The 14,243-nt window shown below is 50.1% G+C and overlaps 1 pseudogene across 1 annotated transcript in view; it reads left to right on the forward strand.

Moving 5' to 3' along the window:
- The window catches only part of LOC147095517 (proteasome subunit beta type-9-like), a 90,865-nt pseudogene extending 77,837 nt beyond the window's left edge, over nucleotides 1-13,028 (forward strand). Inside the window, exons 6-8 of the transcript XR_015074572.1 lie at nucleotides 4,048-4,177; nucleotides 7,537-7,678; nucleotides 9,376-13,028. The product of XR_015074572.1 is annotated as a proteasome subunit beta type-9-like (transcript). The remainder of the gene's footprint in view (nucleotides 1-4,047; nucleotides 4,178-7,536; nucleotides 7,679-9,375) is intronic.
- The last annotated feature ends 1,215 nt before the right edge of the window (nucleotides 13,029-14,243 follow it).

The following is a 14,243-nucleotide window of genomic DNA, read 5'->3' on the forward strand; positions in this document are numbered from 1 at the left end:
CATTCATGCGCCAATGACTCCACAAAGGCTCTGCTCATGGTCACTATGGACTCCTCCATTCGCTCCACACTCGCAGTGACCCTGAAGACAAAACCTGCCAGAGACTCCTGCATCTGTGAATGGAGATCCATCACCTCTTCTCTTGCAGATGGACCCAGAGACAGAGGGTCGTCATGCAGCACAGCTGAGCTGAGCTGGCAGAGTCCTGCGCCCTCCGACGAGGGCTCTCCACTGCTGTCCCTGTCTCCAGAATCTGCTGAGGCTCACTTGTGAGCTGTGAAACACCAGGTGACAACACTACTCTATGTCCCGAAGGTCCCCCCGAGGTATGAGTGTCTGCACTGGTGCTGGGTGCGCTTACTCCACAGTGAGGACGGGGGCTCTGGATGGTACTGTGGGGGAGTAAAGGAAGGAGTTAGAGATGTAATGCCAAGGTTCTTCTGGTGACTCCCAGTGAGTTGGCATCTGCTGACACCTGCATCCATGCAGCTTTGGTCTCAGTGGGAGGCCTCTTCCTCCCTGACCTAGGGAAGAAGACCTCCCTGTGGGCCCTAACCCCATCCAATAATGCCTGCAGTGAAGCCTCGTCGAATTTGAAGGCAGCTCGGCCTCTGCCGCTGGCAGCAGCTGGTGCAGGCTCCTGTGCCATTGTGCAAGAGTGGCTGAGAAGCCTGCAGAGGTGGAGAAGCTTGCTGGACACTTTGAAAGCACCACGAATGATGACATCATAGTGTGGGGATTTCTGACTCGAATTGGACAATTAGCAAGGCTTCCCACATGCTGGGAATTAATTGGCCACTTGAGGGAAAATTGCGTGGAGCTGGCTGACACTTTTTTATGTGTGTCAGAAACCCCACATTCGGGGAAATCCGACCATTCCCCACACAAGCCGAAAATCGGGGCCAAAGAGTCTACAAAGGGATATAGATAGGTTAAGTGAGTGGGCAAGAATTTGGCAGTTGGAGTATAATGTGGGAAAATGTGAGGTTATCCACTTTGGTAAGAAGAATAGAAAAGAAAAATATTATTCAAATGGAGAAAGACTACAGAATGCTGTGGTACAGAGGGATTTGGGTGTCCTCGTACATGAAACACAAAAAGTTAACATGCAAGTGCAGCAAGTAATTAGGAAGGCAAATGGAATGTTGGCGATTATTTCAAGGGGGATGGAGTTTAAAAATAGGGAAGCCTTGCTACAACTGTATAGGGCGCTGGTGAGACCACACATAGAGTACTGTGTACAGTTTTGGTCTCCTTATTTAAGGAAGGATATACTTGCATTGGAGGCAGTTCAGAGAAAGTTCACTAGGTTGATTCCTGAAAAAAAAAGAAAGACTTGCATTTATATAGCGCCTTTCACAACCACCGGACGTCTCAAAGCGCTTTACAGCCAATGAAGTACTTTTGAAGTGGAGTCACTGTTGTAATGTGGGTAACGCGGCAGCCAATTTGCGCACAGCAAGCTGCCACAAACAGCAATGTGATGATGATGACCAGATGATCTGTTTTTTTTGTTAGGTTGGTTGAGGGATAAAAATTGGCCAGAACACCGGGGATAACTCCCCTACTCTTCTTCAAAATAGTGCCGTGAGATCTTTTACATCCACCTGAGAGAGCAGACAGGGCCTCGGTTGAACGTCTCATCCGAAAGACGGCAACTCCTGGGATGGAAGGGTTGTCTTATGAGGAAAGGTTGAGCAGGTTGGGCCTATACTCATTGGAGTTTAGAAGAGTGAGAGGTGATCTTATTGAAACATATAAGATTCGGAGGGGGTTGGACAGGGTAGATGTAGGGAGGATGTTTCCCCTCGTGGGGGAATCTAGAATGAGGGGGCTTGGTCTCAGAATAAGGGGTCACCCATTTAAGACAGAGATGAGGAATTTCTTCTCTGAGGGTCGTGAATCTTTGGAATTCTTTACCCCACAGAGCTGTGGAGGCGGAGTCATTGAATATATTCAAGGCTGAGAGAGACAGATTTTTGAGCAACAGGGGAGTCGAGGGTTATGGGGAACAGGCAGGAAAGTGGAGTTGAGACCAAAATCAGATCAGCCATGATCTCATTAAATGGCGGAACAGGCTCGAGGAGCCGAATGGCCTATTCCTGCTCCAATTACTTATGTTCTTACACAGCGTGGGATTATCAGCAAATTACAGGACACAGCCTGTGGTTTTATAACCACTGACATCAACAGATGGAAAATAGAGAGGGCTTCAGCAGTGGGAATGGCCGCTGACCATCAGAGCCCACACGCCGCTGACCATCAGAGCCCACACGCCGCTGACCAACAGAGCCCACACGCCGCTGACCATCAGAGCCCACACGCCGCTGACCATCAGAGCCCACACGCCGCTGACCATCAGAGCCCACACGCCGCTGACCATCAGAGCCCACACGCCGCTGACCATCAGAGCCCACACGCCGCTGACCATCAGAGCCCACACGCCGCTGACCATCAGAGCCCACACGCCGCTGACCATCAGAGCCCACACGCCGCTGACCATCAGAGCCCACACGCCGCTGACCATCAGAGCCCACACGCCGCTGACCATCAGAGCCCACACGCCGCTGACCATCAGAGCCCACACGCCGCTGACCATCAGAGCCCACACGCCGCTGACCATCAGAGCCCACACGCCGCTGACCATCAGAGCCCACACGCCGCTGACCATCAGAGCCCACACGCCGCTGACCAACAGAGCCCACACGCCGCTGACCATCAGAGCCCACACGCCGCTGACCATCAGAGCCCACACGCCGCTGACCATCAGAGCCCACACGCCGCTGACCATCAGAGCCCACACGCCGCTGACCATCAGAGCCCACACGCCGCTGACCAGCAGAGCCCACACGCCGCTGACCATCAGAGCCCACACGCAGCTGACCATCAGAGCCCACACGCCGCTGACCAGCAGAGCCCACACGCCGCTGACCATCAGAGCCCACACGCCGCTGACCATCAGAGCCCACACGCCGCTGACCATCAGAGCCCACACGCCGCTGACCATCAGAGCCCACACGCCGCTGACCATCAGAGCCCACACGCCGCTGACCATCAGAGCCCACACGCCGCTGACCATCAGAGCCCACACGCCACTGACCAGCAGACCCCACACACCGCTGACCATAAGCACCCGCACGTTGCTGACCATCAGAGCCCATACACTGCTGACCATCAGAGACTTCCCACCACTGTCCATCAGAGATTTCTGACCACTGACCATCAGAGACCAAAAACACAAACCAGAGGCCTCCACTCGCCATCTCCAGTCCTGAAAAAAGATAGGCAATTCCAGGTTCTAGTCTAGTTCCCGGCCCCAGTACAGTTCCCGGCCCCAGTACAGTTCCCGGCCCCAGTCCAGTCCCAGGTTCCAGTACATTTCCCGGTTCCAGTACAGTTCCCGGTTCCAGTACAGTTCCCTGTTCCAGTACAGTTCCAGGTCCCAGTACAGTTCCAGGTCCCAGTACAGTTCCAGATCTCAGTACCGTTCCAGTGCAGCTCCTGGTCCCAGTACAGTTCCAGGTCCCAGTACAGTTCCAGATCTCAGTACCGTTGCAAGTTCCAGGTTCCAGTACAGTTCCAGGTTCCAGTACAGTTCCAGATCTCAGTACCGTTCCAGTCCAGTTCCCGGTCCCAGTCCAGTTCCCGGTCCCAGTCCAGTCCCCGGTCCCAGTCCAGTTCCCGTTCCCAGTCCCAGTCCAGTTCCAGGTATCTGTTGAGTTTCCCTGACCTGCAGTAGCCCAGTTGCAGTCTGCAGATACCCACACCGACCTGTCTGTATCTGAAAGGCATATCTTACCGATTAGTTTTTGTGGTAGTGTTGCTCTGCGCTGCAGAATTGCAGTGTGTCAAATACCAGAGCCTGATCTTGGACGAAGTGTAGACTCTGTAGGTTCTGCCTTGTGTCTGCAGGGGTTTGGAGGCCAGTCTCAGTCTCCTGGACTGCTCTCAATGTGGGGGTGTAATTCTGAGTAACTCAGACAGCAGAAACAATGACCAGATCTTTGAGCCCAATCTCACCACGGCTTCCCCCTTTCTGTCACCCAGTGTTGAAATTGAAGAGGCTCCGCTGGTTCGAGCTGCTGCCGCCATGGTGAAGAACATCAGCTACAAGTATAAGGAAGAGTTGTCAGCACACCTGATCGTGGCTGGATGGGACAGGAAGAAGAGAGGGCAGGTGCAGTGCATCAACAACAGTTACAGCTAACAGTGTGCGCTTCCGATTTAGATCAGCTTGTGACATTTATCCCTGTGATATGTTCCAGTGAAATACATTGTGACCTGGGTTTATGATTTAACATGTTCAAAATTAACAATCGCACCCCAATTACTGTGGGGGTTTCCAATTTCCTGCCGTAACCAGATGATCGGCATAATCCCTGGAAATACAGCATAACTGGTCATTTACCCCGTTTACATAATGTTACGGAGTTACACTGGCCTGGATATTTACTGAGACGGGTTATGTAGCGGTGGGTGGGGTGTGTGGGTGGGATCTGATCCCTGACTCCGGCGGTGGGGGGGTCTGATCCCTGACCCCGGTTGTGGGGGGGTCTGATCTGCGACCCCGGTGGGGGTGGGGGGGCTCTGATCCCTGACCCCGGTGGGTGGGGGGGGGCTCCGATCCCTGACCCCGGTGGGGGGGTCTGGTCCCTGACCCCGGTTGTGGGGGGGTCTGATCCCTGACCCCAGCGTGGGTGGGGGGGCTCTGATCCCTGACCCCGGTGGGGGGGCTCTGATCCCTGACCCCGGTGGGGGTGGGGGGGTCTGATCCCTGACCCCGGTGGGGGTGGGGGGGGCTGATCCCTGACCCTGGTGGGGGTGGGGGGGGTCTGATCCCTGACCCCGGTGGGGGTGGGGGTGGGGTCTGATTCCTGACCCCGGCATGGGTGGGAGGGTCTGATCTCTGACCCTGGTGGGGGAGGGGGGTCCGATACGCGACCCGTATATCTTTATATTGGTTGGGGGGGGGGGGGTTCTGATGGGGGAGCAACTTGTGGGGCTGGGTGGGGGGCAACATTTCTGCTCCTCCTGGCCCACAAGCAATGCTGTAAAGGTACTTATCTCATCTCCAAAGCTGTCCTCGCCTCCCTTCAGCTGCCAGGTTTCCTGAGGCCTCGAAAACCCGGCCGCCCACTGTAAAACCCACAGAGCAGGTTAAATCAGAGGATGTGAGCCTCATTTACAGATTTAAATTGCCAACCTGCCTCCTGGGATGGCTGCCCGCCTCCGTAAATCCCGGAGACAGATTGGAGGTGGGGTCAGGGTTCAAATCTTCAAAATTTTCACCCACTCCCCCGCCCCACCCATTTCCAACCCACCCGTTGTGTGCTAAACGTCCCCCCCCTAGAGGCTGTAACACAGGAACAGGCCATTCAGCTTATTTTCACTAATGTTCGGGTGGGAAATCGGAGAAACACTGCAGGAACTCCAGGCTCCAGTGTTTATTCTTCCCGAAGACTGATAGACCTGGAGTTAGTGTCCATTCATTGAGCTCATTTTACAGTAACAAGGATTTCTGTTTCAGCCTGTGCTACATTACCAGATATTGGGGCAGTAATTCCTCCCCAAACGCGTGAGTACGGAAGGGGTACTCACGCGTCTGGCCGGAGGAAATGCCGGTTTTCAGCATGCACAGCGCATGCGCTGAAAACCGGCATTTCCTCTCCTCTAACCCAAGAGGTGAAGAGGCTAGCGCGTGCGCTGTAGGGGGCAGCGCGTGCTTCTTGGATTTCCTCTGTTTTGGGGGATTTGCGCATGTGTAAAGGCCTCCGGTCTTTACGCTTGTAAAAAGCACACGTAAGTATTTATTTTTACAGGTAAGTGGTGTTTTAGTGCAATTTAGAAAAATTTTTCCCACAGGTTTATTATTTTAAAGATTCTACAATAAGGTAAGTTTAGTTTTAGACCCTTTTTATTAAAAATTTATTTTTTTCAACAAAAAAAATTATTGTTTAAATTATTTTTTTAAACTTATTTATACTTAATTTAATGATTGGGATGTTTTTTAAATTTTTATTTAAAGTTTAAATAGTGTTTTGGCAGCCCATGCTTTTCATGAGTTTGACAGCTCTGTCAAACTCATGAATGAGTTTCCCCTCCCCTGATTGGCTGCACAGTGCTCACCTGATCCCAGCCGGCACATCGCACTAACTACGCCGCTGGATCAGGTAAGCACAGCGCGCCGACAGCTGAACCGGGCCAGGGACAGGAAATGCAAGCAGGCCCGGGCTTCAGATGTCGGCGCGCAGGGTGAGTGCAGATTGGGGGCTTGCACGTGCGGCAAGCACCCGATCCTAATTTCAGGGCCATTGTGCGTTTAAAATCACGCTCCAGTCCGCAGGGAGCGAGGGGTCTTTTCTGGATCAGGCTCCAGTCTGCAGGGTGCGAGGGGTCATTTCTGGATCAGGCTCCAGTCCGCGGGGAGCGAGGGGTCATTTCTGGATCACTCTCCAGTCCGCGGGGAGGGAGGGGTCATTTCTGGAGCAGGCTCCAGTCCGCGCGGAGGGAGGGGTCATTTCTGGATCAGGCTCCAGTCCGCGGGGAGTGAGGGCTCATTTCTGGATCACTCTCCAGTCCGCAGGGTGCGAGGGGTCATTTCTGGAGCAGGCTCCAGTCCGCAGGGTGCGAGGGGTCATTTCTGGATCAGGCTCCAGTCCACAGGGTGTGAGGGGTCATTTCTGGATCAGGCTCCAGTCCGCGGGGTCATTTCTGGATCAGGCTCCAGTCCGCAGGGAGCGAGGGGTCATTTCTGGATCAGGCTCCAGTCCGCGGGGAGCGTGGAGTCATTTCTGGATCACGCTCCAGTCCGCAGGGTGCGAGGGGTCATTTCTGGATCAGGCTCCAGTCCGCAGGGTGCGAGGGGTCATTTCTGGATCAGGCTCCAGTCCACAGGGTGCGAGGGGTCATTTCTGGATCAGGCTCCAGTCCACAGGGTGTGAGGGGTCATTACTGGATCAGGCTCCAGTCCGCGGGGAGCACGGGGTCATTTCTGGATCAGGCTCCAGTCCGCAGGGAGCGAGGGGTCATTTCTGGATCAGGCTCCAGTCCGCGGGGAGCGTGGAGTCATTTCTGGATCACGCTCCAGTCCGCGGGGTGCGAGGGGTCATTTCTGGATCAGGCTCCAGTCCGCAGGGTGCGAGGGGTCATTTCTGGATCAGGCTCCAGTCCGCAGGGTGCGAGGGGTCATTTCTGGATCACTCGCCCGTCCAGTGTATGAAATGTAATGTTAGATGATATTACGGGGTTGATTTTGGTCTCGTTCCCTCGGGTGTTGAATATCATCGGGGTGAAACATAGAAATCGGATGCGGTGGGTTTGCTCTCAGCTAACAGAAGCCGCTGGATTTTTCTCCCGTTGAAATGAAGGGGAGGAAAATGCAGCAGGTTCTGGTCCAGGTGTGTGATCCTCCCGCGAGATCCCACTCTCGCCGCTCGGCCCAGCTGAAGCTTAACGTCCGGGCAGGAAAGACCAAACTCTCACCCAGAGTATATTTGGAAGTGTTGCTGAGCTGTGCTGTGTATGTCTCCGATCCAGGTCTACGCCACTCTGGGAGGGATGCTGATCAGACAACCGTTCGCAGTCGGTGGCTCGGGGAGTGTCTACATTTATGGATATGTCGATGCTGCTTATAAAGCTGGAATGAGCAGGGCCGAGTGCCTGCAGTTTGTAACTTACGGTGAGAACGCGCGGTGCGGCTGGGGTTAATTGGCAATTTATTTCATCCCTTCTCGGCTGCATTGAATTTGCGTTCCTCTCTGAGGCTGATTTTCCTCTCTGAGGCCCATTGTCTCACTATCTCACTGACCCTTTCCTATTCTCACTCTTACCCGTTCCTCTCTGGGGCTGATTTTACACAGTCCCAGTGTCTCACTATCTCACTGACCCTTTCCTATTCTCACTATTACCCGCTCCTCTCTGGGGCTGATTTTACACAGTCCCAGTGTCTCACTATCTCCCTGACCCTTTCCTATTCGCACCCTTACCCGTTCCTCTCTGGGGCTGATTTTACACAGTCTCAGTGTCTCACTGACCCTTTCCTATTCTCACTCTTACCCGTTCCTCTCTGGGGCTGATTTTACACAGTCCCAGTGTCTCACTATCTCACTGACCCTTTCCTATTCTCACTCTTACCCGTTCCTCTCTGGGGCTGATTTTACACAGTCCCAGTGTCTCACTATCTCACTGACCCTTTCCTATTCTCACTCTTACCCGTTCCTCTCTGGGGCTGATTTTACACAGTCCCAGTGTCTCACTGACCCTTTCCTATTCTCACTCTTACCCGTTCCTCTCTGGGTCTGATTTTACACAGTCCCAGTGTCTCACTATCTCCCTGACCCTTTCCTATTCTCACCCTTACCCGTTCCTCTCTGGGGCTGATTTTACACAGTCCCAGTGTCTCACTATCTCACTGACCCTTTCCTATTCTCACTCTTACCCGTTCCTCTCTGGGTCTGATTTTACACAGTCCCAGTGTCTCACTATCTCACTGACCCTTTCCTCTCTGGGGCTGATTTTACACAGTCCCAGTGTCTCACTATCTCACTGACCCTTTCCTCTCTGGGGCTGATTTTACACAGTCCCAGTGTCTCACTATCTCACTGACCCTTTCCTATTCTCACCCTTACCCGTTCCTCTCTGAGGCTGATTTTACACAGTCCCAGTGTCTCACTATCTCACTGACCCTTTCCTATTCTCACTCTTACCCGTTCCTCTCTGGGGCTGATTTTACACAGTCCCAGTGTCTCACTGACCCTTTCCTATTCTCACTCTTACCTGCATCTTTCTCTATGCTGCAGTTTAGGTTGTATCGATCTCCTGTTGGTGAAAATTATTCCACACAACAATAACTATCTGTAAAACTTCCCTCTAATATCCCTTTATGGACGTGGTACCGATCTTGCTAACAAGAGGAAGTGATTTTACTCTTTACTGCACCCGCGGAACACTCAGGTCGTGAAGACCTTGAATCCACCTCACTGGCTCGAGATTTGCTGGGCTTCCCCAGATGGAGGGCATGATAAGGGGTCTGCAGTAAGCGCAGCCCGTGTAGGTCTTACAGTGAGGCAAGATGGGTGTTCCCAGCCTCCTGCCAAGGACAGGAAAAGGGAGTTCCATTGAATATGGTCCACCCACCCTCAAACACCCCACTAACTACCGCCCACCCCACCCCCCCATCAAATCTCCCCCCTGAACCCAGCGTGAGTGCTTGAGCCAGGACCCTTGGCAGTGTACTAGTATAGTTCCAGACCTATGGCTGGGAGTCTCTGGGCCAATGGGAAATGATGCTGTGTGTTTGAGCGGACGGCTCTGCCCAATGCTGCTGGTGGTAATGAGGGCAGTAACCTCACTGATCGTGTTCTCTCTGTATTACAGCTATTGCACTGGCCATTGGGAGAGACGGATCGAGTGGAGGAGTGGTGTACCTTGCAACAATTACAGAGAAAGGAACTGAGCACAAAAGTCATTCTGGCCAATGAGTTGCCTCAATTCCACAATGAATGAAATCATGTTTTCACTATGGATCGCCTCACTTCTCACTAAATAGTTTCCACACTGTAGCCCAATTAGACCCAGTGTCCTCATTCAGTGTGTATATTCACCAATGCACAAGGTTGGAGCAGTTGTTGCAAACGGCTTCTTCTCTGAATTATTGCCACAATTACTGGTGGAAAGGCTACGTTATAACTTGAAACCCCTCACTGCCCAGTTATTGTTTGTGTCACAGTTGCTTTTATCTCGCCTCGGAGTCAGAAAATGGTGGGTTCAAGATGAGAACTGCAATTGGTCTTCGGCCTTCCACCCTCCCTCGATCGAGGGAGAGAAGCTGCCACGGTTCCCCATTATCCGCTGACTTGCATCATGTCCTGATTTAGCTCCTGTTGGGTAAATGTGTGGGTGGAGGTTGTACAGGGACAAGATCAGGCTCCTCTGTGATGCTTCTACAGTTGAATAGCCTGCCAATACTCACCGTCTGGGCTCACACATGATGAATGGTAACTTGGCTGACACAACTTTGGGGCTACTCCGAGCACTTCACATCTTACTGGACTGGTGTTTAGTTGACTGCAGCAGTTACAGAGGGTGGCAGTACAAGGCAGCGCACCTGTAATCTTCAGATCCATGTTCCCAATGGGCCAGGTACCTCCCCGTGGGCACCAACTCAGCAAATCTGTCCTTCAGTCCTCCATAATTATACATTTACCATCATGGGTGTGGGACGTCCAAATAGCTCAGTATTATAATAAACCGCACACCCAGCGATGCTCCCAAGAGAGCCGTAGACCAGGCGCAGGTTGGTGTCTGCCATCCCACACCGCTGCCATGGAGGTCTTGGCTATTAGTCAAGAGGGCTGTCTTCAAAGGTCATTCCTTAAAAAGCAGAACCACAAAGGTAATAATCTCTGGATTACTACCTGAGCCACGAGCGAATTTGCAAAGGGTCAATAAGATCAGAGAAATGAACGAGTGGCTCAAAGACTGGTGTGGGAGAAATGGGTTTTGATGTGTGGGGCACTGGCACCAGTACTGGGATAAGAGGGAGCTGTTCCGTGTGGACGGGCTTCACTTGAACCATGCTGGGGCTAGAGTCCTGGCGAATCGAATAACTAGGGCTGTAGAGAGGGCTTTAAACTAAATAGTGGGGTGGGGGTGGGGTGGATCCAGGTGAGCAGGAATTTAAAAAGGCAATGGGAAATGAGAAAGCAATAGAGCAGGATAGAGATGGGGGAAATAATAACCAGAGTGTGACAGGAAGGGACAGAATGTTTAAAAATAAGAGTGCAACAGAAAATGGGACCAAAACAAGGAGAAATGGTAAAAAGACAAAGTTAAAAGCTCTATATCTGAATGCACACAGCATTCGTAACAAGATCGATGAGTTGTTGGCACAGATACAAATGGGTATGATCTGATCGCCATTACAGAGACGTGGTTGCAAGGTGATCAGGGCTGGGAACGGAATATTCCAGGGTATTTGACAATTTGGAAGGATAGACAGAAAGGAAAGGGAGGTGGGGTGCTTTGTTGGTAATGGATGGGATCAGTGCAGTGGTGAGAAGTGATATTGGCTCAGAAGATCAAGATGTAGAATCGGTTTGGGTGGAGATAAAAAAGGGAAAGTCTCTGGTAGGCGTAGTCTACAGGCCCCTGAACAGTAGCAATACTGTTGGACAGAGTATAAATCAACAAATAATGGAGGCCTGTAAAAAAGGTACAGTAATAATCATGGGTGATTTTAATCTCCCTATCGATTGGACAAATCAAATTGGCCACGGTAGCCTTGAGGAAAAGTTCATAGAGTGCATCCGGGATGGTTTCCTAGAATAGTATGTAATGGAACCAACCAGGGAGCAGGCTATCTTGGATCTGGTACTGTGTAATGAGACAGAATTAATAAATGATCTCATAGTAAAGGATCCTCTAGGAAAGAGTGATCATAGCATGGTTGAAGGTGAGAAAGTTGTATCTCAAACCAGTGCCCTGATCTTAAACAAAGGCAATTACAGTGGCATGAGGGCAGAACTGGCTAAAGTGGACTGGAAAAATAAAGGGTAAGACAGTTGAAATGCAGTGGTGGACATTTAAGGAGATATTTCATAACTCTCAACAAAAATATATTCCAGTGAGAAAGAAAGATTTTAAGAGAAGGGAGCACCATCCGTGGGTAACTGAGGAAGTAAAGGATGGTATCAAATTGAAAACAAAGGCATACAATGTTGCCAAGATTGGTGGGAGACCTGAGGATTGGGAAATTTTTAAAAACCAGCAAAGGATGACTAAAAGAGATGAATTATGAGAGTAAACTGGCAAGAAACATTAAAACAGATAGTAAGAGCTTCTACAGGTATATAAAAAGGAAGAGGGTAGCTAAAGTAAACATTGGTCCCTTAGAGGATGAGACTGGGGAATTAATAATGGGGAACGGGGAAATGGCAGAGACTCTGAACAAATATTTTGTATCCGTCTTCACGGTAGAAGACACTAACAACATCCCAATAATGGATAATCAAGGGGCCACAGGGAGGGGGGAACTAAAGACAATCACTATCACTAAGGAAATAGTACTTGGTAAAATAATGGGACTAAAAGATGACAAGTCCCCTGGACCAGATGGCCTGCATCCCAGGGTCTTAAAAGAAGTGGCTGCAGAGATAGTGGATGCATTGGTTGCAATATACCAAAATTCCCTGGACTCTGGTCCCAGCGGGTTGGAAAACTGCAAATGTAACACCCCTATTTAAGAAAGGAGGGAGACAGAAAGCAGGAAACTATAGACCAGTGAAGGATCCAGCTTGTTCCCAATGAATTCTGGGATACTTGACTATGTTAACCCTCTGAAAGAAGGGAATTGTAAGTAAGAGCTATTAAAGACAATGGGTGGTTCTATTTCTTAGAACAGAGACTGACAATATGCGGCTGGGAACAGAGAGCAGGGATGCAGCAAGGTCAAATATCAAACAACAAAGACACATAGAAGTGATAAGGGCATGGGAATGTGTGTTCACAGCACCTCAGTAGAGCCATTATCTAAACACGGCCTGTTTCCCAGGAGATAAGGGTACAAATTAACAACCAAATTCGAATAGTCGCAGAACACATGAATCACTGTGGCCTTGCAATTACCTGCCTTGTTCCACAGTTAAGAATAAAAACATGTTTTCTCAAACTATAAACAAGGCCTGCAAAGGGGAAAAGATAACAGAAATGCGGGGAGTAAAATTACAATCGACATCTGTGGCTAACATGGTCCAAGGGTACCAGAGTTCAAGGGGGTGGGTCCGACAGTTGAAGGGTGGACCCGACAGTTGAGTGACTAACCACATAAACCAATAAAGAGTAACTGTTGTGACACTGTTTGTACGTATACACCCCATTCTGTATTAGGTGGGCGTTGCTTATAGAATTGCATAACTTGAATGAACAACTGTTGTTTTTTGTGAGTGCACCTCTTGTTTGATGAAGCAGGGTGACTCTCCCTTGTTAACAAGCTTCTCAGTTGCTTGAATAAATTCTGTACTTGTCCTCAATTCCATCTCCGTCTGGGTTTCTCCAAAATTCGAGTCTAACATCTGTCGTTGGGAAAATGCCGGAGTCCTCCATTGAGGAAGCAGTAGCAGGGCTTTTGGAAAATCATAATGCAGTCAGGCAAAGTCAACATGGTTTTATGAAAGGGAAATCATGTTTAACAAACTTGCTGGCGTTCTTTGAGGAGGTAACAAGCAGGGTGGACAAAGGTGAACCAATGGATGTGGTGTATTTGGATTTCCAGAAGGCATTCGATAAGGTGCCACATAAAAGGTTACTGCATAAGAGCTCATGGAATTGGGAGTAATATTAGCATGGATAGAGAATTGGCTCTCTAACAGAAAGCAGAGAGTCAGGATAAATGGGTAATTTTCCAGTTGGCAAACGGTAACTAGTGGGGTGCCACAGGGATCGGTGCTGGGGCCTCAACTATTTATAATCTACATTAATGACTTGGATGAAGGGACCAAGTGTAATGTAGCCAAATTTGCAGATGATACAAAGATGGGTGGGAAAGCAAGTTGTGCAGAGGACTCAAAGAATCTGCAAAGGGATATAGACAGGCTAAGTGAGTGGGCAAACATTTGGCAGATGGAATATAATGTGGGAAAGTGAGAGGTTATACACCTTGGCAGGAAAAATAAAAAAGCAAATTATTATTTAAATGGAATTACAAAATGCTACAATTCAGAGGGACCTGGGGGTCCTTGTGCATGAAACACAAAGTTAGCATGCAGGTACAGCAAGTAATTAAAAAGGCAAATGGAATGTTGGCCTTTATTGCAAGGGGGTTGGAGTGTAAAAACAGGGAAGTCCTGCTACAACTGTACAGGGTATTGGTGAGACCACACCTGGAGTACTGCGTACAGTTTTGGTCTCATTTAAAAAAGGATATACTTGCATTGGAGGCAGTTCAGAGACGATTCACTAGGTTAATTCCAGAGATGAGGGGGATGACGTATGAGAAAAGGTTGAGCAGGTTGGGCCTATACTCACTGGAATTTAGAAGAATGAGAGGTGATCTTATTGAAACATATAAAATACTGAGGGGGCTCGACAGGGTAGATGCAGAAAGGATGTTTCCCCTCGTGGGGAAATCTAGAAATCAGGGGCACAGTCTCAGAATAAAGGGTCGCCCTTTTAGAGGAGGAATTGAAGAGGAATTTCTTCTCTCATAGGGTCGTAAATCTGTGGAATTCTCTGCCCCAGAGAGCCAT

Source organism: Somniosus microcephalus, unplaced genomic scaffold (genome assembly GCF_052327205.1).
Source record: "Somniosus microcephalus isolate GS21.2 unplaced genomic scaffold, FLI_Smic_1.0 unresolved_chr1, whole genome shotgun sequence".
NCBI classification, from domain to species: Eukaryota; Metazoa; Chordata; class Chondrichthyes; order Squaliformes; family Somniosidae; genus Somniosus; species Somniosus microcephalus.